At 38.0% G+C, this 21,308-nt stretch overlaps 1 non-coding gene across 1 annotated transcript; it reads right to left on the minus strand.

Moving 5' to 3' along the window:
• Positions 1–787: 787 nt before the first annotated feature.
• Positions 788–860, minus strand: TRNAC-ACA (transfer RNA cysteine (anticodon ACA)). The gene has a single exon. It is a non-coding gene; the product is annotated as a tRNA-Cys (tRNA).
• Between the last annotated feature and the right edge of the window lie 20,448 nt (positions 861–21,308).

Raw genomic sequence — 21,308 nt, forward strand, 5'->3', positions numbered from 1 at the left:
GCCCCGATGGAGAATGACTGTGTTAAACAAAGCTTGGCCAGAGGACTCTGCCTGGAATCACTTGTTAAAATGCAAATTCATACAGTATGAGACAGGGTAGAGGGACCAGAGAGCTGGGGTTTCTATTAAAAAATAAGCATTACAGTTAATTCTTGAGCATACTGGCAAAACATGCTAACTACCTTTAGGTGAAGTTACTATCTGCTGGTTCCCTTCTCTCCCTAAAGAGAGCTCCAAATGAGAGAGCCCTAAGCTTCTGCTCTGGGGGTCAGGTCTGGCATGGCCTGCCCCAGTGTCTGGTCAACCCACTATAGCCATTGAATGTTTCGCCCCAAGGGGAGCATGGAGCCCTTGACAAAGGTGTGTTAGCAGGAGCTCTGGAGAACAGTTTCCTGATCTGGGCCTCTGTTTCCAGTTCTGCCACTAACTAGCTAGTTAAATGCTTAAATTTCTTTCTGGACAAGTCTTCTTATGTGTTTGATGAAGGCATAAGTCAGAATATATCTTCCAGACCTTGTCTTAACCATCTCTTTTTCATAAGTTATGAGGGTGAAAAAACCACATTCTATGGGGTCCACAATTCAGAAACTCCTGGGGCCAAATAGGTTTTAAATTCAGAATTTATTGTTGTTTTGAAATGTAATAAAAAGAAAGAAGGAAAGAGAAGTTGCTCAGTCATGTCCAGCTCTTTGCGACCCCATGGGCTGTAGCCTACCAGGCTCCTTCGTCTATGGGATTTTCGAGGCAAGAGTACTGGAGTGGGTTACCATTTCCTTCTCCAGGGGATCTTCCTGACCCGGGGATTGAACCCGGGTCTCCTGCATTGTAGGCAGATACTTTACCGTCTGAGCCACCAGGGAAGTCCTTGAAATGTAATACATATATAATACATCACATAGTGCCTTCCGCAGGGTCTGGGGCAGTACCCTGAAATGTAACACGTTCATTATCCCTGAAGCAAAATGTGTGAATAGTGTATAAAACATCTTCGATCTTAGAGAAGGTACAGAAGAGGATTCCAGAGGCCAAGTGGGCGCTGCTGAAGCACTTCACCAGGGCGCATGGTGCGTTGTGGCAAAGATGACATCGAGGCTTAAACTCACAAGCCTGGCCCTGAGCTGGTTACTTCTGAATCTGGGCAAATGAATTAACCTCTTCATGCCTCACTTCCCTTACCTGTAAATCATTGAGTGGTGGCAAGAATGAAATAATTTGTTACATTTTAGGCATCTAGAACAATGTTTGACACATCATAGTCAACAGAGGTCAGTTTTCATTGTCCTTGAATGGTGTGAATTTCCCTGTTTTGCTTGTCTCTTTCTGTGTGGGGGTGGAGCAGGTGAGGAGAGGTATAGAGAATGAAAGGTTAGGATTTGGCAGAGGGTACTGGCCAGACTGTTTTCACCCTAGGGCTTGTGCCCCAGTCCTGATCCAGGCCTAATACTCCATCTCTCCTCCCTCCGCTCTCTCTCTGTGCTTGAATGTCTCTATATAAAAAACTAGGAATGTCATTCCACCTGCTGATAAAATTGTGTAAATAAAAGCAGATCGAGTTTTTCAGAAAAGGAATTCTTATTTTCTGGAATGGTAAATTTATTTTTGTCCCTAACTTCAGCCTGTATGGGTTACCAAGAAAGGTTAAGCAAAGCAGGGACCTGGGACGACCTCTCTTTGTACTTACAGTATTGGGTTGGCCAGAAAGTTCATTCAGGTTTTTCCATAAGACAGTATGTGTTAGTGGAAGAGTCTGGAGCCCCTCCTCCCATGGGCCTTGTTTCTTCACAAAGAAGAATCTGAGGTCTTACCCATTGCAAGAGAGTTTACTGAAGATGAAAGAACAGACAGAACACCTCAAAGGAGGTGGGCCTTACCAAGGAAAGCAGTGGCCCCAGAGGGGTGGGGTGCAGAATTTTTCAGGCAAATTTTTTGCATAATCCAGGGTATCCTTGGTTGACAGACTTAACTGACAGCTGCAGGTTATATAACAAGAGACTCTGCTGCCCTCGTCCTTCCCATAATTCAGTCTGTTATAACTAGTTGTATGAATCTGCCTGCAATGTGGGAGACTCAGGTTCACTCCCTGGTTGGGAAAATCCCCCTGGAGAAGGGAATGGCAACCCACTCCAGTATTATTGCCTGGAGAATCCCTGGACAGAGGAGTCTGGTGGGCTACAGTCCTTGGGGTCGCAAAAAGCCAGAAATGACTGAGCAACTAACATGCACACACACATTCATAGAATATTTATGAACATTTATTGAGCCCAATGGCCGCCAGAAGTTATCTAAGGACAAAACAGCGTGAGGTGTGCACTTGTGCTGGAGTGGAGAAAGTCCCTCCAGTGGGCCAGTGGGGATTTTTCCAGTCCCTTGACCATTTTGTAGTACTGATGGGAGCGTGTTTGGGGTTGGTAAATAGCTTGGCGGGAGTAGATGGCTATTGGACTTTCAGCCAGGACTTTGAGCAACCTCTGGTTGCTCAGGGCTAACTGCTGCCTAATAGTTCGGAAAAATCCAAATGAACTTTTTGGCCAACCCAATATGTGTCTGTTGCCAGTGAATCCAGATTCAACGATTCTAGAATGAAACAGAAGCACTTAGTTTCTATGAACTCACTCATCTTCCCTACAGCCCAGGAAATTCTGCTTATGATATCGAAAGACTTTTGGCCACAAGTTTGCCCTCCTCCTGATCCTAAACTAGGCTGTGACTCAGTGTGCTCACAGAAGCACATCACTGCTTCTAGAATTGAAACTCTAAAGCCGGCTAACTCAGCTCTAAACCAGAACTCCGAGACAAGCGAAAACTATGAGTGGCACAGAAATGTTAGACAATTTTTCAGTCTCATTGAGATGGTGTTTCTTTTCACTTTGATACTTCTGTGATGAAGTCCTTGTTTATTTTTTTGTCCCCTACAAAGTACAATTCTCAAGTTAAATTATTTGTAACCACCACAGTGTCAGATGTTTACAATACAGTCAAAAGCTTTGCTCCTATCACCGAGGTCCCAGTTAACATTTGCTGACATCTTTCAAATTTATCATGAAAAGTACTATTCATGAATGGCTACATTCTATCAGGGGAATGAAAATTGGTACAGGAAGGGGAGACTGAAATGATGGTTTTCTTTTCTTTCTAATAGTAAATTCTAAAGAATTCGCTTACCTTGTCACCACTGCCAGACATGACAAGACTTCTAAAATAGAAAAAATTCTTTCTGTGATTTCAGATCAACCACTTTTAACCCTCCTTTACTGACTAACTTAATTAGATTTTCCTTAAAAAAGAATTGCTCTGGGCTAAATATTTGTGCATGAGCTTGCCTGGTGGCTCAGGGAATATTTGTATGCCAATTTTCAGCTGTGAGCATATTTTCACTGAATATTATTAACCTCTGAGAAAACTATTAGAATCTTAAACTAAACCTTAAAACTAAACAATCTTAATTACACTGATGCTACCAGGAAATGCCATAAATAGTCTTTGATCCTGCTTTCTATTTGTCACTTTGTTGGTTTTGCTTTATATTTATTTTAACCAAGATCATTAATTCAGAGCCTTCTGAACACTCTACTCACAAAAAACCACAGTCACAACATAGGTAAAGAATCTTTCATGCAGTGATACTAAAATGCTCTATAAATAAATTACCAAATTTTGAAGTTCCTCAGTTTATCCATCACTGAAAGACATTTCCTAATAAAGTGGGAAATCATCAGTTACCATTGTTTTAGGATGCTTGGGTGGGGTAGTGGTTTTAAGAAAACAGTAACTCTGATTTTGAAAATCATTGTTTGCTCTTTTTTTTAATGGCCACAGCTGGGCAAAGCTGCTAATAAAATTCCTCTAAACAATTGCATGCCTTTGGGAAAGCCAGTTAGCTTAGATTTCTATTGAAAGTGTTTTCTAGTTCTAACAGGCAGCCATGGGGCTGTGGTACTCTTTTATATCATTTTACCTCTATGATTGGGCTGTATAGATCCTGAAGAAGAAAATCTGTGCAATCCTACTTGTACTGGATGTTTCCTTTCTTTTGTAAAGTCTTTATGATGGTACCACCGTGATGTATTCTTGCTAAAAATGTTGAATTTGAACATTACCAAATCTTAAGGTCAAATCTTAATTTCTAAGAAATATTAAAAACCGAGAAAGGAAGTCACACCATTTGGCAGCTATGAGACAAATCCAGAATGTGGATAGTCTATTTGAAAATGGACTTGGACTTTTTTAATGGTTTATAATACATATAACCTAAATTTTATGCTCATTACATTTTATCCTGCTTCCCATTTAAATATAGAGCAAGTCCTCTTATAACTTGTGGTTCTTGAAACAAGTGATCCATAGACCCCTGGATTTCCTTGAAATTACTGTTTGACAAAGTGTTAGTGAAGCATATTCAGATGTCACAGTTAGCAATTAAAAAAAAATCACTTATTGTACCATTTGTAAATAAAATTATATATTTTCCATTTTTAAAGTAAGCATGTATTCTTAAAATTACGAAAAAATAAAATAGAAAAGAAATTCTAATCTGCTAGATTCATTGTCAAAAAACTAATGAAGACACAATGATAAACAGTGATAAAAGAAAATTGTGACGTCAATTTGTATGGCAACTTTTTTTTTTCAAGAAAAGACAGAATGATTGGCAAAAGAATTAGTCTAATTATGCATCAAATAATATCAGTTTAGTTATGGTTTTTCTTTTTTTTTAACTTTTATTCAGTTTATATAAAGTTTATTGACTCCTCCTACCTCTTGCCCCCCACCTCTTGCAACAAGTAATTTCTTTTCTGTATCTTTGGGTTTTGTTTTTGTTTTTAGCTTCCATATATAAGAGATATCATATAGTATTTGTTTTTGTCTGTCTGGCTTATTTTATTTGGCATAACACCCTTGAGATCCAACCATGTTGTCAATGGCAAGATTTCTTTCTTTTTGATGACCAAGTAGTATTTCTGTGTGTGTGTGTGTGTGTGTGTGTGAGACAATTTCTCTGTTCATCCGTTGATAGATATTTAGGGTGTTTTCATATTTTGGCTATTGTAAATAATGTTACAGTGAACGTGGGGATACGTCTTTTCTAATTAGTGTGTTCATTTTCGTTTGATAAATACTCAGAATTGCTGGATCATAGGATAGTTCTTTCTTTTTTTCTTTTTTTAAAATTTTATTGAAGTATAGTTGCTTTACCATCTCATGTTAGCTTCAGATGTATAGCACAGTGGTCCAGTTTTACATGCATAATCTTTTTCAGGTTCTTTTCTATTATAGGTTATTACAAGATACTGACCCTTGGAGAAGGAAATGGCAACCCACTCCAATATTCTTGCCTGGAAAATTCCATGGGCAGAGGAGCCTGGTGGGCTATACAGTCCATGGGGTTGCAAAGAGCTGGACACAACTGAGCACACACATACACAAGATACTGAATATCCCTGTACTATTCACTGGGTCCTTGTTGGATAACTTTTATATATAGTAGAATGTATCTGTTAATCCCAAATTCCCAATTTATTCCCTCCCCTTCCCCTTTGGTAACCAAAAATTTGTTTTCTATGCCTGTGGGTCTGTTTCTGTTTTGTGAGTTCATTTGTATCATTTTTTTTAGATTTCACATATAAGTGATGCCATATAATATTTGTTTTTCCATCTGTTTGTGTTGCCTTCAGTTTCTTTCATTAGCATCTTACAGTTTTCAGAGTATAGGTCTTTTGCCTCCTTAGGTAGGTTTATTCCTGTGTATTTTATTCTTTTTGATGAGACAGTGAATGGAATTGTTTTCTTAATTTCTCTTTCTGATATTTTGTTGTTAGTGTTTAGAAATACAACAGATTTCTATATATTAATTTTGTATACTATGACTTTACCAAATTCTTTGATGATCTTTAGCAGTTTCCTGATAATGTCTTGAGGATATACAGTATCATGTCATCTGCTGGCAACCCACTCCAGTGTTCTTGCCTGGAGAATCCCAGGGTCGGGGGAGCCTGGTAGGCTGCCGTCTCTGGGGTCGCACAGAGTTGGACAGGACTGAAGTGACTTAGCAGCAGCAGCAGCATACAGTGACAGATTTACTTTTCTCTTTATAATTTGAATTCCTTTTGTTTTTCTTTTCTGATTGCCATGGCTAGGACTTTTAAAACTATGCTCAATGAATGTGACAAAAAGCACATCCTTGTCTTATTCCTGATCTTACAGGATACCCTTTCAACTCTTCACCATTGAGTATGATATTAGGTATGGGTTTCTCATATATGACCTTTATTATGTTGAGGTAGGTTCCCTCTGTGCCTGCTTTCAGGAGACTTTTTATCATAAATGGATGTTCAATTTCATCAAAAGTTTTTCTGCATCTATTCAGATGATCATATGGTCTTTATTCTTCCATTTGTTAATGTGGTATATTACATTGAATTGTGGATACTGAAAATTCCTTGGATCCTTGGGATAAATTCCACTTGATCATGATGCATAATCCTTTTATTGTATTGTGGGATTCAGTTTCCTGGTACTTTGTTAAGGATTTTTGCATCTATGTACATCAGTGATACTGACCTGTAATTTTCTTTTTTTGTGACATCTTTGTCTGGTTCTGGTATCAAGGTGATGGTGACTTCATAGACTAAAGTTCTGAAGTGTTCTTTCCTCTGCAGTTTTTTGGAATAGTTTCAGAAGGATAGGTGTTAGCTCTTCTCCAAATGTTTGGTAGAATTCACCTGTGAAGCCTGGACTTTAGTTTTGGGGGAATTTTTAATTACTGATTCAATTTCAGGACTAGTAATTGGCCTGTTCATATTTTCTATTTCTTCCTCATTCAGTCTTTGTAGATTGTGCCTTTCTAAGAATTTGTCTGTTTCTTCTAGGCTGTTTGTTCATTTTATGACTGTGTAGTTGCTCCTGGTAGTCTCTTATGATACTTTGTATTTCTGTGGTGTTGATTGTAACTTTTTTTTCCTGATTTTATTGATTTCAGGCCTTTCCCTCTTTTTCTGGGTTAGTCTAGCTAAAGGTTTATCAGTTTTGTTTATCCTTTTCATTTCTTTCATCAGCATCTTACAGTTTTCAGAGTATAGGTCCTTTGCCAGCTTTTAGTTTTGTTGATTTTTTTCTATTGCTTTTTAAAATTTTTTCAATAATTTTAAACTTACTGAAAGCTGTAAGAATAACATTATTAGACTATATCCATTCATTCATTATATAAATTCAACTTATTGACATTTTATCCCAATTGGTTTACTACTTCCTCCTTCTCCCTACACATGCACAGACACCCAGACCCACAGACACACAGACCCAGCCACCCACACACACAGTTGTGTATATGTAAGGGCTGGTGAAAGAGGAAGAGAGAGATTGACTGATTGTTTCTGTTTCTGAACTTTCATTCCTAAATAGTTCAATCTGTACTCCCAATAAATAGGAATATTCTCTTTCTTTACCATAGAACCACATATAAACATTAATAAATTTAATCTTAATTAAAATATTTTACCTAATCTATTTAATGTCTTTATTATGATTTTATAAAATTTATATTTGGTAACATTTTATAACATTTTTCACATTTTCTAACTCCTTAAGATAGAAAGGTTATTAATTTGAGATCTTTCTAATTTGTAATGTAGACCCTTAGAGCTATAAATTTCCCCTTGAACACTGTGTTAGCTGCATCCCATACATTTGGCACATTGTATTTTTACTTTTATTCAGTTTCAAATACATTCTAATTCCTCTTGTCATTTCTATTTTGATCCACGGGTAATTTAAATGTAGTGAAAGCCGCTCAATTGTGTCTGACCCTTTGTGACCCCAAAGACTACACAGTCCATGGAATTCTCCAGGCCAAATACTGGAATGAGTAGCTTTTCCCTTTCTCCAGGGGATCTTCCCAACCCAGGGATTGAACCTAGGTCTCCCTCATTGCAGGCGGATTCTTTACCAGCTGAGCCACAAGGGAAATCCTAGAATACTGGAGTGGGTAGCCTATCCCTTCTCCAGCAGATCTTCCTGGCCTAGGTATCAAACTGGGGTCTCCTGCGTTGCAACTGAACTATCAGGGAAACCCATAATTAAAATATGTGTTGTTTAATTTCCACATATATGTGGGTTTCCCAATTTTTATTGTGTTGTTGATTTGTAATTTAATTTCACTGTGATCAAAGAACATTCTTGATATGGTTTCAGTTCTTTTAAATCAAGTCTTATTTTATGGACTAACATATGGTCTATCATGGAAAATGTCCCATCTTCACTTGAGAATAATTTGGATTCTATTGTTGGTAAAGTGTGATACAGATGTTGTTAGCTCTGATAGGTTAATAGTGTTGTTCAGTCTTTCTACATTTCTGTCTAGTTGTTTTACCCATTAGCCAGATTGAAGTATTGAAGTCTCCATCTATTATTGTTTAATTATCTATTTTCCCCTTTGATTCTGTCAGCTTTTGCTTTGTGTATTATAGAGCTTTGTTGTCAGACAAGTAATATATATTTGTTGTTATATCTTCCCAACAAAGTGACCCTTTATAAGATGTTTTTGTTTTTTTCTGGAAATAGTTTTCATCTTAAAGTCTAGTTTGTTTGATAGTAGGATAACCAATCCAGTTCACTTACACTTATTGTTTACTTGAAATTTCTTTTTTCATTTCTTTGCTTTCAAACTCGTATATTTTTTAATCTGTGGTGTGTCTCTTATAACATCATCTAGTTGGACCTGTTTTTTATTCAGTCTGATAATCTCTGCCTTTTCTTTGGAGTATTTAACTCATTCACATTTAATGCTATTATTGATATAGTTGAATTTCTGTATACTGTTTTGCTATTTGCTTTGGGTAGTTTCATTGTTTTGTTCCTCTACTGCTTTCTTTTACATCATGTGGTTATTTTCCAGGGTAGCATTTTAAGTCATTTATTCACTTAAAAAAGATATTCTGATTCATTTTCTTAGTGGTTGATACTTTATTTACAATATACTTATTTATCATTCAGGTACTCTTCATTTCTTTGCATAGATCGAAGTAACTGACCAGTGTCATTTCCTTGTGCCAATGTAACTTCATTCTCTGTCCCTTCCTTTGTGATATTTTGTCATCAGATCAGATCAGATCAGTCGCTCAGTCGTGTCCGACTCTTTGTGACCCCATGAATCGCAGCATATATATTATTTAATCTTTAATGACAAAAATACAATTTTATAACTTACAATTTTGTCTTGATATTTAAAATCATTTAGGAGAAAAAGAGTAGGAAAACACATAATTATACTGCTTTTTGTAATTACTTTTAAATTACCTTTAATGGTGCTCTTTGTTACTTTGTATAGGTTTGAACCACTATCTGGTATCACTTCCTTTCAGCCTGGAGAACTATCTTTAATATTTCTTCCTCTTTTTCTTTTTTTGAGGCAAAAAATATTTGTCAGCTTCAGAGTTGAGTTTAGTTTTGTGTTTTCAGTTTTATTGAGATTTAATTGACATATAGCACTATATAACTTTGGGCTTCCTAGGTGGCTCAGTGGTAAAAAATCTTCCTGCAGGGCAGAGATGTGGGTTCAGTTCTTGGGTTGGGAAGGTCCCCTGGAGGAGGAAATGGCAAAAGTGAAGTCGCTTAATCGTGTCTGACTCTTTGCGACCCCATGGTCCTCCATCCATGGGATTTTCCAGGCAAGAATCCTGGAGTGAGTTGCCATTTCCTTCTCCAGGGGATCTTCCCAACCCAGGGATTGAACCCATGTTTCCCATATTGCAGGTAGACACTTTACCATCTGAGCCACCAGGGAAGCCCCTTACCACTCCAGTATTCTTGCTGAGATAATCCCATAGACAGAGGAGCCTGGTGGGCTACTGTCCACGGGGTCACAAAAAGTCAGGCATGACTTGAGGAACTCAGAACAAGCACTATATAACTTTAAAGTGTCTAGCATAATGATTTGACTTACATATATTGTGAAATGATTACGACGATAAGTTTAGCTAACATCCATCATCTCATATGGATACATAAAAGGAAAAAAAAAACATTTTTTTTCCTTATGAGGACTCAGGATTAACTGTCAACAATTTATATGTCTGTCACGCAACAGTGTCAAATTAACTATGATCAAAATGATATATTTTACATCCATAGTACTTATTTATCTTATAACTGGAAGTTTGTACCTTTGGACAACTTTCAGCAATTTCCTCAATACTCCCTGCCCTGCTTCTGGTAACCAGAAATCTAATTTTTTTTTCCTTTGAGTTTCTTTTTGTTTGTTTTTTAAGATTCCACATATAAGAGAGCTCATAAAGTATATGTCTTTCTCTGTCTGACTGATTTCACTGAGCACAATCTCCTCAAGGTTATTTCTTGTCACAAATGGCGGGATTCCCCCCTTTTTATGGCTGAATAATATTCCATTGTGTATATATCCCACAAATTCTTTATCCATTCATCCATCTATAGGTACCTAAGTTGTTTCCATGTCTTGACTATTGTAAATAGTGCTGATATGAACATAGAGTGCATGTATTTTTTTGAATTAGAATTTTCTGGATATATGCTCAGGAGTGGGATTGCAGGATCATATGGAAACTCTATTTTTGGTTTATTAAGGAGCCTCCATGCTATTTTTTCATAGTCACTGTGCCAATTTACAATCCCACTAACAGTGCACAAGTGTTTGCTTTTCTCCACATCCTTGCCAGAATTTATTATCTCTGATGCTAACCATTCCAACAAGCATGAGTTGTTACCTCATTGTGGTTTTGATCTTCATTTCCCTCATGACTAGTGTTATTGGGCATCTTTTTATACACTTGTCAGCCATTCATATATCTTTGTCTATATGAAAATGCCTATTCAGGGCCTTTTGTCATTTTAAAATTGGATTATTAGGGGCAGGTTGTTTGTTTTGTTGCTATTGAGTTGTATGAGTTCTTTGTATATTTTGGATATTAACCTTTCAGACACATAGTTTGCAAATATTTTTTTCCCATTCTTTAAGTTGACTTTTTATTTTTATGATCATTTCTTCTGTTCTGCAGAAGCTTTTTAGCTTGATATAGTACTTATTTTAGATATTGTTGCTTGCGATTTGGTATCATATGCAAAAACTTGTTGCCAAGATCCATGTTAAGGAGCTTTTCCTTTATGTTTTCTTCTAAAAGTTTTATGGCTCATGGTTTTGTAAGGAGTGTAAGATAGGTATATTATTTTATTCTTTTACATGTGAATATCCAATTTTCCCAGTACCATTTATTGAAGAGACTATCTTTTCTCCATTGAGTATGCTTGGCTCCCTTGTCAAAAATTGGTTGGCCATATATAACTGAGTTTATTTCTGGGCTTTAAATTCTGTTCCGTTGGTTTGTCTGTTTTTATGCCAATACCATAGTGTTTTGATTACTCAAGATTTACAGTATAGCCAGAGTGCAATCAGGAAGAGTGATGCCTCCCTTTTTGTTTTCTTTCTCAAGATTGCTTTGACTATTGAGGATCTTCTGTGATTCTATATAAATTTTAGAATTGTTTTTCTACATCTGTAAAAAATACCATTGGAATCTTGATAGAAATTTTATTGAATCTATAGATGGCTTTTGGTTGTATTGATTAACATTTTCACAGTATTAATCTTTCAGTCCATGAATACGGGATGTCTTTCCATTTATTTTCCTCTTCTTCAATTTATTTCAATATCTTGTAGTGTTCAGTGTACAGATCTTTCATCTGAAAGTATTTTATTGTTTTTGATGCTATTGTAAAAGGGATTATTTTACTTCTTTTTTGGGTAATTTGTTGTTAGTGTATAGAAATGCTACAATTTTTTCACGTTAATTTTATATCCTGTAACTTTACTAAATTCATTTGTTAGACCCAACAACCTTTGATGGTATCTTTAGGGTTATATATATATACACATACATATATATATGTATATATTCATGTCCTCTGGAAATAGAGACAATATTACTATTTCCCTTTCAATTCTGATGTCTTTTATTTCTGTTTCTTGCTGATTGCTCTAGCTAGGACTTGCAGTATTATGTTGAATAGATGTCATGAGGGAGGGCACCCTTTACTTGTTCCTGATGTTAGAGGAAATTGCCTTCACTTTTCACCACTGAGTATGATGTTAGGTGTGAGCTTGTCACATATGGCCCTTATTTATGTTTAAGTATTCTTCTCATTTGTAATTTGGTGGAAGTTGAGTTTTTTTTTTTTTAAATCATGAACAAATGTATTTTGTCAAATGCTTTTTCTGTGTCTATTGAAGTGATCATATGATTTTTTTTCTTTCATTGTATCAAGGTGATGTATCACATTGATTGATTTGTATATACTGAACATCATCCCAGGGACAAATTCTATTTGATATAATTCTATTTGAGCATTTGTCCCAGCATCCCAGGGATTTGATCAAATTCTATTTGATCATGGTGAATGACCCTTTTCAGGAGTTGCCGAATTCGGTTTGCTAAAATTTTAATTGAGATTCTTAAATTTTCACACCTACATTCGCCAGAGATATCGGCCTGTAGTTTTTCTGGTAGTTTCCTTATCTGGCTTTTGGTGTTGAGGTAACGCTGGCCTCATAAAATCAGTTTGGGAGTGTTCCCTCCTCTTAGGCATTTTGGAAGAGTTTGAGAAGTATTGGCTTTAATTCTTCTCTAATCTTTTGTAAAATTCACCAATGGAGTCTTTTGATCCTAGGCTTCTTTCCTTGGCAGATTTTTGATTACTGATTCAATCCCCTTACTAATAATTGGTCTATCCAGATTTTCTATTTCTTCCTGCTTCACTTTCAGTAGAGTGGATATTTCTAAGGATTTTTCCATTTCTCCTGGGTTGTCTAGTTTGTAGACACATGTGCCTCTTCTGTATATCACAGATGCTGCTTTTGTATATCTGCAGTATCAGTTGTAATGCCTCCTTTTTCATTTATACTTTTGCTGATTTGCATCCTCTCTTTTCCCCTTGATTAGCCTAGCTAACAGTTTGCCAATTTTATCTCTTCAAGGAACCGACTCTTAGTCTTGTTAGTATTTTCTATTGTTTCTCCTGTTTTCTGTTTCATTTATTTCTGTCCTAAAATTTATTATCTCTTCTGCTAATCTTGGGTTCAGGCTGTTCTAGTTCCTAAGCCAGACTTAGGTTGTTTATTTGAGATCTTCCTTGTTTCTTAATGGAGACATTTATTGCTATGGACTTCCCTCTTACGACTGTTTTTGCTGCATCCCCAGAGTTTTGGTATGTTGTATTTCTACTTTCATTTGTCTCAAGATACTTTTTTATCCCCCCTTTGATTTTTAAAAAAATTTATTGTTTGTTCAGGAGAATCTTAATTTCCGCATATTCCTAATATTCCCATTTTCCTTCTATTAATGATTTCTTGTCTCATATCATTATGGTCTGAGAGCATACTTGGTAAGATTTCAGTCTCCTTGAATTTACGAAGACACATTTTGTGGCTTAACATACAGTCTATCTTAGAAACTGTACCTTTTCTAAGAGAAAAGAAAAGAGAAACTGAGAAGAATGTGTGTTCTGCTATTGTTGGATGGAATATTCTGTATATATCCTTTAGATCTGTGTAATCTTTAGTGTTTATATTTGCTGTTTCCTAACTGATTGCATATCTACTTGAATAATCTATTCATTGTTGAGAGTGGGATATTAAATTCCCATTGAGAGTGGGATATTAAATTCCCCAACTATTGTTGCTTATTTCTTCTTTTAGCTATGTTGAAATGAAGTGAAGTGAAAGTTACTCAGTCGTGTTCGACTCTTCACGACCCCATGAACTATACCTCTTCCCAACTCAGGGATCAAACTTAGGTCTTCCGCATTGCAGACAGATTCTTTACCAGCTGAGCCACCAGGAAAGCCCTTTAGCTATGTTGCTGCTGCTGCTGCTAAGTCACTTCAGTCGTGTCCAACTCTATGCGACCCCATGGACTCCCACCAGGCAGCCCACCAGGCTTCCCCGTCCCTGGGATCCTCCAGGCAAGGACACAGGAGTGGGTTGCCATTTCCTTCTCCAATGCATGAAAGTGAAAAGGGAAAGTGAAGTCACTCAGTCGTGTCCGACTCTTAGCGACCCCATGGACTGCAGCCTACCAGGCTTCTCCGTCCATGGGATTTTCCAGGCAAGAGCACTGGAGTGGGATGCCACTGCCTTCTCCTTAGCTATGTTAGCTTTTGTTTAATACAGCTGACCCTTGAGCAACATGGATTTGAACTGTGAGGGTCTACTTATACACAGGTTTTTAAAATAGTAAATACTGTAGTGCTACATGACCTGCAGAACTTCCCTAGCATCTCCAGTGGTAAAGAATCTGCCTGCAATGCAGGAGACCTGGGTTCGATCCCTGTGTTAGGAAGATTCCCTGGAGAAGGAATGGCAACCCTCTGCAGTATTCTTACCTGGAAAATCCCATGGACAGAAGAGCCTGGCAGGATACAGTCCCTGGGGTTGCAAAGAGTCAGCCACGACTGAGTGACTTTCACTTCACGTGATGGCAGCTAGTAGAATACATGCATGCAGAATGATGATATGAAGGAACACGGGTATAAAGGAGCTAGCTGAGGAAAGAATAGAAGCAAAAGGCAAAGGAGAAAAGGAAATATATATCCATCTGAATGCTGAGTTTCAAAGAATAGCAAGCAGAGATAAGAAAGCCTTCCTAAGAGATCAATGCAAAGTAATAGAGGAAAACAATAGAATGGGAAAGACTAGAGATCTCTTCAAGAGAACCAGATACTACGGGAATATTTCATGCAAAGATAGACACAATAAAAGACAGAAATGGTATGGACCTAACAGAAGCAGAAGATATTAAGAAGACGTGGCAAGAATACACAGAAGAACTCTACAAAAAAGATCTTAATGACCCAGATAACTACAATGTGTGATCACTCACCTAGAGCCACACATCCTGCAGTGCGAAGTCAAGTGGGCCGTAGAAATTCTTAAAGAGATGGAAATACCAGACCACCTTACCTGCCTCCTGAGAAAGCTGTATGCAGATCATGAAGCAACAGTTCAAACTGGACATAGAACAACAGACTGGGTCAGAATTGGGAAAGTAGCACGTCAAGGCTGTATATTGTCACCCTGCTTATTTAACTAACATGCAGAGTACATCATGTAAAATGCCAGGGTGGATGAAGCAGAAGCTGAAATCAAGACTGCTGGGTGAAATATCAATAACCTCAGATATGCAGATAAGATATATGCATAAGAAACCTTTATGGCAGAAAGTGAAGAGGAACTAAAGAACCTCTTGAAGAAGGTCAAAGAGGAGAGTGAAAAAGCTGGCTTAAAAATCAGCACTCCAAAAATGAAAATCATTACGTTCGGTCCTATCACTTCATGGCAAATGGATGGGGAAACAGTGACAGACTTTATTTTCTTGGGCTCCAAAATCACTGCAGATGGTGACTGTAGTCATGAAATTAAAAGATGCTTGCTCCTTGAAAGAAAATCTATGAAAAACCTAGACAGCATATTAAAAAGCAAAATCATCACTTTGCCAACAAAGGTCCGTCTAGTCAAAGCTATGGTTTTTCCAGTAGTCATGTATGGATGTGAGAGTTGGACCATAAAGAATGTTGAGCACCAAAGAATTGATGCTTTTGAACTGTGGTGTTGGAGAAGACACTTGAGAGTCCCTTGGACTGCAAGGAGATCCAACCAGTCCATCCTAAAGGAAATCAGTCCTGAATATTCATTGGAAGGACTGATGCCTAAGCTGAAGCTCCAATACTTTGGCCACCTGATGCAAAGAACTGACTCATTAGAAAAGACCCTGATGCTGGGAAGATTGAAGGCAGGAGGAGAAGGGGAAGGCACAGGATGAGATGTTGGATGGCATCACCGAGTCAATAATCATGAGTTTGAGCAAGCTCTGGGGGCTGGAGATGGAAAAGGATCCTGGCATGCTGCAGTCCATGGGGTCACAAATAGTCAGACATGACTTGAGTGACTGAACTGAACATATATAGAGGGCCATCTATGAGTTGTATATGGATTTTCAACTGTATGGCAGGTCAACACCTCTAACCCCAATGTTGAAGGGCCAAATGTATATTTAAATGGCCCTAAATTGGGTGCATAAATATTTGAAATTGAAATCTATTTTTGATAGATGACCCCTCTGTCATTATATAGTGACCTTCTTTGTCTATTTTTACCATTTTTAAAATCTGTTTTGTCTAAGTGTAACTACTCTTGATTTTTTTTAGGTTAAAATGTTTTAAAATATTTTTTCTCCATCTGTTCAGTTCAGTTCAGTCACTCAGTCAATGTCTGACTCTTTGCAACCCCATGGACCGCAGCACACCAGGCCTCTGTGTCCATCACCAACTCCCGGAGAATCCCAGGGATGGGGAAGCATGGTGGGCTACCATCTATGGGGTCGCACAGAATCGGACACGACTGAAGTGACTTTCATGGCTGCAGTCAGCATCTGAAGTGATTTTGGAGCCCCCCCAAAAAATAAAGTCTGTTACTGTTTCCATTGTTTCCCCATCTATTTGCCATGAAGTGATGGGACCAGATGCCATGATCCATCCCTTCACTCTGTCTTAAAAGACTCTATCTTTAAAGATAAAGTGAGTCCCATGTAGGCAGCATATCATTAGATCTTTTTGTTTAATTCTTTCAACCATTTTTGCCCTTTGGAGAATTTTATCATTTTATATTTAATGTAATTATTGATAGGTGGTGACTTATTGGGCTTCCCTGGTGGAGTTAGTGGCAAAGAACTGATGTGCCAATATAGGAGACAGGTGGCACTAATCATAAAGAACCTGCCTGCCAATGCAGGAGACCTAAGAGACTAAGGTTCAATCCCTGAGTTGGGAAGATCTCCTGGAGGAGGGCATGGCAACCCACTCCAGTATTGTTGCCTGGGGACTCCCCATAGACAAAGGAGCCTGGAGGCTGCAGTCCATACATAGAGTCAGACACAACTAAAGCGACTTCACACCCATGCCCAAGGACTTGCTGTTTCCATTTTGATAATATTTTCTGGTCATTTTGTAGATTCATTATTCTTTATTGCTTATCTTTCTATCTCTTTTGTGTTGTGATATATTTTGGTATCAGTATGATTTGAATTCTTTATCATATTCTTTTCTGTATTTCCTACAGATTATTCTTTTGTGATTATCATAAATTTACATAAAATATCTTAAAATTATAACACCCTATTCTAACCTGATAACAATCTTTGACTTCAATAGAATTCCTGAACTATAATTTCTTCTCCTTCTCACATGTTAGGTTATTAATGTTACAGTTTACATATTAATATTTTTATATTATCTAACTAATATCAGATTATTGTATTATGGTTATGTTTCTTTTTTAAATCTAAACTCTAGTGTAAGTGAATTACACACAGCTATTATGTTATTAGAGAATCTAACTCTGACTATATATTTACTATAATCAGTGAATTTTATATTACTTTTAATGTTTAATATTTTTGTGATTTTAATTAATGTCCTTTTACTTCCACTCAACACTGTTAAGCTTTTCTTGTAAGGCAGGTCTAGTGGTGATGAACTCCCTCAGTTATAGTTTGGAAAGTCTTTCTCTCCTTTATTTCCAAAGACAGTTTTGCAAGGAATAGAATTCTTGGTTGACTTGCTTTTTCTAGCATTTTGAATATGTCATCCTGTTCTCTCATGGCCTGCATCATTTCTGTTTAGAAAGTAACCATAGTCTTATGGAGGGCCTCTTGTATTAATTTTCACTTTTTCTGCTTTCAAAATTCTTTGTTTTTTGACTTTTGATAATTTAATGTGCCTCAGTGTAGTTTTATTTGGGTTGAATCTGTTTGGAATTCTTTGGGCTTCATGGATCTGGATGTCTATTTCTCTTCCCAAGTTTGAGATATTTTCAGCCATTTTTGCTCTGAATATACTTTCTGTCTTGTTCTGTCTGTCTTCTGGAATTCCCATAATGTGGATATTATTTCTTTTGATTATGTTCCATAAGTCCTATAGGCTTTATTCACTCTTTTTCATTCTTCTTTCTGTGTGGTCCTCTGACTGCATGGCTGAGTCTGATTTTGAAGTGCTTTATTGAATTCTTCAGTTCAATCATTATATTTTCCAGCTCTAGGATTTGTTTTGCTTTAATGGTTTCTATTTCTTTTTGAATTCATTTTGTTCATGTATTGTTTTCCTAATTTTATTTTGTAGACTGTGTTATTGTAGTTCATTAAAATTCTTCAAGAGGATTATTTTGAGTTCTTTTTCTGACAGTTTATAGATTTCCATTTCTTCAGGGTCAGTTATTGGAGCTTTATTTGATTTCTTTGGTGTCATGCTTACCAAATTTTGCGTGTGTGTGATTCTTGATTTTTTACATTGGTATTTCACATTTCATTGAGGGGGGTCTCTTCTTCCAGACTTTATAAATTCACATTGGCAATGACAGTTATTCACCAGTCAGCTCAGTTTGCATTTCTTGACGTGTCTGTTGGTAATGTCCTTGGCAGTGGGACTTGCTATCAGGGTCTGTTTGGAGGTGAGGTCACTGCTGAAGCTCTGAGTTGGGAAGAAGGTGCCACAAGCTGAGAAAAGTTGGATAGGACTGCTGGTTTATTTCCTTGGCTAAACGAGGCTGTAGGATGGTCTCTGCAGTTGCCTGGGTTCTTGGGTCAGGCTCACTAGATGGTCAGGACCGGGTACTACATTCAGCAGTATAGTAATACGAATTAGCTTTTCTGTCCTGGTGGAGAAGCAAGATGGGCCCCAGAATCTATTGAGCCCATTGTTTGTGCTGAGTTCTCTGGCCAAACAGGACCCCTAGTTTTGCTATGTAGACAGGGAAATTCATGTGTTCTCTTGTTAAAAACATTTTGGCACTGTAAGCAAGGGTGTTGGATGTACTACATAGCTTTCCATGTGCTCTGGTTAGGTTCCCTGCTCAAGCAAGCTGCTTGAGTGAGCCGAAAGCTGTATTTAGCAATGGGTGGTGCTACACATTAGTTTCGTAGCCCAGGCAAGTCAGGGGAAACAGCTCCAGGTTACAAAGGTTTTTTCACTTGTGGTCTTTAAAAGCAAAAAAAAAATTTTTTTTTAATTTGGCTGTGCAAGGTCTTATATGAGGCATGTGGGATCTAGTTCCCTGACCAGAGATTGAACCCAGGTCCCCTATGTTGGGAGTGCATAGTCTTAGCCACTGGACCACCAGGAAATCCCTTTGCTTGTGGTCTTGATTCAAGCTGACCAGTGCCCCAAGTAACCTGGCCAAACAAGGGTACTAGTTTGGCTCTGCAGACTATTAGCTCTGCTTGCTGAAGTCTCTGCTTGAGCATTACTTGACTACACAGTTTTCCAGCTGTTCTGGACATATTTTCTGGTTGGCCAGGTCTAGGAGCTTTACTCAGAGTGAGTGGCCCCATGAATTAGCTGCCTTGTGTGGGTGAATGAAGGGAACCCTCTAAGCCCAGCACTGGCTTTGCTCCACAGTTAATCAGCTCTGCCTGCCAGACTCTGCTTGAGTGTTACTGGGCTATGTAGTATCCAGATATTCTTGCCAGTCTTTTTAGTCAGATTGAGCAAGGATCTATACTCAGCAGTTATCAAGTTTATAATTTAGCTCCCCTGGCTGGGTGGCAGTAGACCAAGCTCCAGGGCTAGCAATCTCTTTGTCTTTTGGGAGACCCAAATAAGCAGACTAGCACCCTGCTGAGTTCCCTGGTCAGGCTTGGTTCTACAGATGACTTTATTCATTGGGACAACTACCTGGGGGCTGCAAGTGAAAACTTGATCTGCCAAGATCTAAGTGCTGATTGCTACGAGCCCCTCACGCCTTCTCCATCTCAGAGTCCCAGTGGTCAAGTCCCAGTGGTCAATTCCTGCAGATTCCCTTGCAAACTTTATGAGACAAGAGTGGAGTGAGGGTGCCCAAGAAGTGACCCACAATGCTAGGAAAGATGGATGTCCACCCAATACTCTCTTTTCCCGCTGGAGGAACCATAGGTTCTTGGGAGACCTCTTAGGGTGGTTCTGCACCAGCCTGGGGGAGAAGCGATGTGGTCCGCGTGTAACCCTCCTATTCCCTTCCTAATGTAGTCCCTTTTGTTCTCTGTGGTGCACGGTGCGCTTCAGCCTCTGCCCGGGGTTCTAGGATTTCTCAGTGGTGTCTTGTCCATGGATATTTGTTAGTTTTTCTTGTGAAGGAAAGCAACATCAAGAATAACCTATGCCTCCATCATTGTGACATAACTTCCTCTAATATTTCTTTTAAAGTACATCTGATAGCAATGGATTCTGTGTCTTTATCTGGGAATGTCTGTTTTCATATTTGAAGGATGGTTATGCTGTATATTGGAATTTTTTTCTCTCACCACATTAAATATATCACTCCACTGTATTCGGGCCTCTATGAGGATTTTTTTAAAAATAAGAAACCAGCTGTTAATCTTTTTGTGATCTTTTTGTATTAATATCTGATGTATTTTGCTCTCATGGTTTCCCTTTTTGTCTTTCAACAGTTGGCCTATGATGTGTCTAAGTTTTGTGGTGTTTTACTTTTTTTCCCTTTCTGTCTTGCTTGGAGTTTATTGAGCTTCTTCTTGTTTAGATTGTTTTTTAGATTGGTTTTTAATCAAATTTTAAAAGTGATCAGCCATTACCATTTTGAATATTTTTCTCTGCTATGGTGATAGGTATAATAATGCACTCCATAACTGATCAAACCAGTCAATCCTAAAGGAAATCAGTCCTGAATATTCTTTGGAAGGACTGATGCTGAAGCTGAAACTCCAGTACTTTGGCCACCTGATGCAAAGAACTGACTCATTGGAAAAGATCCTGATCCTAGGAAGATTAAAGGCAGGAGAAGAAGGGGACGACAGAGGATGAGGTGGCTGGATGGCATCACCGAGTCGATGGACATGAGTTTGAGCAAGCTCCGGGACTTGGTGATGGACAGGGAAACCTGGCATGCTGCAGTCCATGGGTCACAAAGAGTTGGACACGACTTAGTGACAGAACTGAACTAACTGCCCCACAGACATCCATGTCATAATCTATGGAACCTGTAAATATATTACCTCACGTGGAAAAGGAGACACTCCAGATATAATTAAAATTAAAGACCTTGAGATGGGAAGATTATTTTACATTATTCACATAGGCCAATCTAATCACAAGTCCTAAAAAGAACCTTTCCTGGCTGAGATGGAATGAGATGGAACTACAAAAAATGATCAGAGAGGTGCAATATTGTTGGCTATAATTTCTCATCAGTTGAGAAAAGTGAGCATCCTGTAGAAAGACAAGGAAAGAAAACAGGAAAGAAAAGG

This window comes from Bos taurus, chromosome 20, assembly GCF_002263795.3.
Source record: "Bos taurus isolate L1 Dominette 01449 registration number 42190680 breed Hereford chromosome 20, ARS-UCD2.0, whole genome shotgun sequence".
Taxonomy (NCBI): Eukaryota; Metazoa; Chordata; class Mammalia; order Artiodactyla; family Bovidae; genus Bos; species Bos taurus.